The sequence below is a fragment of the Sceloporus undulatus genome, chromosome 2 (genome assembly GCF_019175285.1).
Source record: "Sceloporus undulatus isolate JIND9_A2432 ecotype Alabama chromosome 2, SceUnd_v1.1, whole genome shotgun sequence".
Classification (NCBI taxonomy): Eukaryota; Metazoa; Chordata; class Lepidosauria; order Squamata; family Phrynosomatidae; genus Sceloporus; species Sceloporus undulatus.
In genome coordinates, this window is record NC_056523.1 from 90,493,143 (window position 1) to 90,497,172 (window position 4,030).

Below are 4,030 nucleotides of genomic sequence, written 5' to 3' on the forward strand. Positions count from 1 at the left end.
CGCCTCAAGAGAAAGGACCTTCCATTCCTACATCCATCTGAGTCGGATCTATCGGGCCTGCCTCAAGGGATAGAGCTTTCCTTCCCTGCATCCATCAGCCACCTCTCCTTCCACCACTCTCAGCAGCTGGGACCTTGAGCAAAGGCTTCCAATCCCACCCCTTCCTTCTCTATTAAATCCCTTGTGCCTTGTGATACTTAGGCAATATTACCAAGTACAGTTGGCTATTATATTGCTACTTTTGTCATTGTTATATTTTCTTCTTTTGATTATCGCTTACTAAATCCTTTCCTCCCATGGCTCCACGCATCTCTCCTAACCTGATCCCTATTCGACCTCTTCCTATCTCCCAGCTTCCATTCCTCTGTTCACTCTGGAACTGTCGCTCTGTTGCTCCGAAAGCGACTGCTGTCCATGATCTTTTTCTCTCTAGATCATTTAACCTTCTCACTCTTACTGAAACCTGGCCCATGATACTGCTACCTCCGCTGCCCTTTCTTTTGGCGGTCTCTCATTCACTCACACAAGCCGCCCTGAGGGTCGAGGAGGAGGGGTTGGTATACTATTGTCCAATTCCTGCCAGTTTCAAGTTCTTTCTTTCCCCCTCAGCTATTGTTTCTCTTCATTCGAGTCCCACTGTATTCGACTCTTTTTTCCTTTACAGCTCCAGGTTGCTGTCATCTATCGCCCTCCTGGTTCTGCTACCTAGTTCCTATCTGACTTTGAATCTTGGCTGACGTTTTTTTCTATCTGATGAAGTCCCTTCTCTGACCCTAGGTGACTTTAATATTCACCTTGACAATCCCAACAATACTTCTTCATCTTGCCTTAGCTCCCTGTTTGCTTCTTTTGGCCTTCAGCCTCATTCTAACTCCTCAACCCATTCTTCTGGTCACTGTTTTGACCTAATTCTTGCAGCTAAATGTGTCATTTCCGACTACCTGGCATCTGATTTTCCATTATCTGACCACCATTTAATTTATTTTACTCTTACTTATATCCACCTCCTCGTCGTACTGTCCAGCGCCATTTCCGCAACCTTCAGTCTGTTAACTCTGACCATCTCAGTAAGACTTTGAATTCATCTCTCTCTTCTCTTGATCTTGGGGACTCTGCTGATTCAGCAATGTCTTTATATAATTCCACTCTTTCTTCAACTCTCGACAGCTTTGCTCCTGTATCTGTACGCGTGTCTTCCCCTATGACTAGGCCTCAGCCCTGGCTCACTCCCACTATCAGGTTCCTCCGGTCCTGCTCTCGAGCGGCTAAACGTCTTTGGAAAAAGTCTAGAGAACCGGCCGATCTCATTCATTATAAATTCATCCTTTTATCTTTTTCACGCGCTCTGTCTATGGCAAAACAGAACTATTTTAAATCGCTGATCTGCGCTAATGAGAGGCCTCCGCAGCGTTTGTTCTCCTGCTTCAATACACTACTAAAACCTTCCTCTCCCCCTGTCTTCTCATCATTTTCCCCCACTGACTTTGCCAACTACTTCATCACTGAAGTCACTACTATTCGATCTGAAATAGTTCCTCCCGACTTGCCCCCTACCACTAACCTCCTGGTACCTTCTACTAATAAACTCTCTGGGTTTCCCCGTTTCTCTGGATGAACTCTCTACGCTGCTAAATTCTTCCAAACCTACTACCTGTTCTCTTGATCCTATTCCCTCCCGTCTCCTAATCTCTATAGCCCCTTCTCTTCTGCCCTCGCTCCTCTATAACTTTAATCTCTCTCTCTCTATGGGTTCCTTCCCTTCTGACTTCAAACATGCTCTCGTTTCCCCAATTCTGAAGAAACCCTCTCTCGACCCCTCTTCTTTGTCTAGCTATCGTCCAATGTCTCTTCTTCCTTTTCTTTCTAAGGTCCTAGAACGGGTCATTTATTCTCGCTGTATTAAGTTTCTTGAAGCCAATTCCATCCTGGACCCTTTCCAGTCTGGCTTCCGCCCACGGCACTCTACAGAGACAGCCCTCATCAAGATCTCAAACGATCTCTTGAGGGCCAAGACAAACGGCCTCTACTCTATTCTCATTCTTCTTGATTTGTCTGCGGCCTTTGACACTGTTGATCACTGTCTAATGGTTGATTTACTTTCTGACCTTGGGTTTTCCAACTCTGCTCTCGACTGGTTTAAATCTTACTTGTCAGACAGATCTTTTGCAGTGGTCACGGGTGGTCAGACTTCGTCCTCTGTTCCCCTATCTGTTGGAGTTCCCCAGGGCTCTGTCTTGGGTCCCCTTCTGTTCTCTCTATATACACTGTCCCTAGGTATATTCATCAGTTCTTTTGGTTTCTCCTATCATCTGTACGCGGACGACACTCAGCTGTATCTCTCCACCCCTGACCTTTCAACGGGGCTTGAACAGCAAGTTTCTTCTTGTCTGACTGCCATCTCTCAGTGGATGCGGCTTCGGCGCTTGAAGCTCAACATGTCTAAGACTGAGCTTCTCGCCTTTCCACCTAAACCCACCCTTAATTATTCCTTTTCTGTTTCTGTCGACAACACTTCTATTCAACTGGTTCATCAAGCCCGCAGTCATGGCTTCATTTTTGACTCTTCTCTGTCATTTATTCTCCAGATCCAGGCCACCGCCAAGACCTGTAGATTCTTTCTCCACAACATTGCCAAGATCCGTCCATTCCTCTCAATCTCTACTGCCAAGACTCTAGTCCATGCCCTAGTGGTTTCGTGACTAGATTATTGTAACCTCCTTCTAACAGGGCTTCCTCTTTCACACCTCCATCCTTTAATCTCTGTCCAGTATTCAGCTGCCCGTATTGTCACATCCGCTCGCCGCTTTGACCATGTTTCTCCTCTTTTCTCCTCCTTTCATTGGCTCCCCTTCCCCTTCCGCATCCGGTACAAGCTTTTGTTACTGACTTTCAAAGCCCTCCATGGATTGGCCCCTCCTTACTTATCTGACCTTCTTTCTCCTTACATTCCTACTCGCACCCTCCGCTCTGGTAGTCAAGGTCTCTTGTCACAGTGTAGGACTACCACTGCCCCCTCCCGAATTCGTCCCTTCTCGCTTGCTGCCCCTTACTCCTGGAACCTTCTTCCCCCACATGCACACCTCATCACTTCTCTACCCAGTTTGAAAACTGAATTAAAGACTATATTGTTTAGAGAAGCGTTCCCAGAGGTGAGCCCCTCTCTGACCCAGGAAGCCTCCTTTTAACCATCCATTAAGAAGTCAAGCCCTTCCTCCAGTCCATCTGCCTTGGTCCAGGCCTCGGAGGTGGAGAAGATCTGCTGGACCTGATCCTATTCCTCACCACCACTCCCTTCTCCTTTTGTTTCGTGTCTTTTAGATTGTAAGCCTGAGGGCAGGGAACTGTATGACTAAAAGATTATATGTACAGCGCTGTGTAAATTTACAGCGCTTTATAAATAAAGGTTAATAATAATAATAATAAAGAAGGAGACTCCACTACACTCCGAGGAAAGAGTGTGTTCCACTGTCGGACAGCCCTTACTGTCAGGAAGTTTCTCCTAATGTTGAGGAGGAATCTCTTTCCATGGAGCTTGCATCCATTGTTCTGGGTCCTAGTCTCTGGAGCAGCAGAAAACAAGCTTGTTCCCTCCTCAATTTGACATCCCTTAAAATATTTAGACAGGGCTATCATATCACCTCTTAACCTTCTCTTCTCCAGGTTAAACATCCCCAGCCTCCTAAGTCTTTCTTCATAGGACATGGTTTCCAGAACCTTCACCATTTTAGTCGCCCTCCTTTGGACACACTCCAGCTTCTCAATGTCCTTTTTGAACTGTGGTGCCCAGAACTGGACACAATATTCCAGGTGGGGCCTGACCAAAGCAGAATACAGTGGCACTATTACGTCTCTTGATTTGTAGCTCAGGAGAAGACACTTGAGAAATCAAAGTATTTTACCAAATTACAAATCCCAGGATTTCTTTGGGTGGAGCTATGGAGTTACGCTGTTATAACTGGGCAGTGTGGATACACCCCATGGATACCTATTCATTGTTTCATTCAAATCGATTGATCACATACTCTATTGG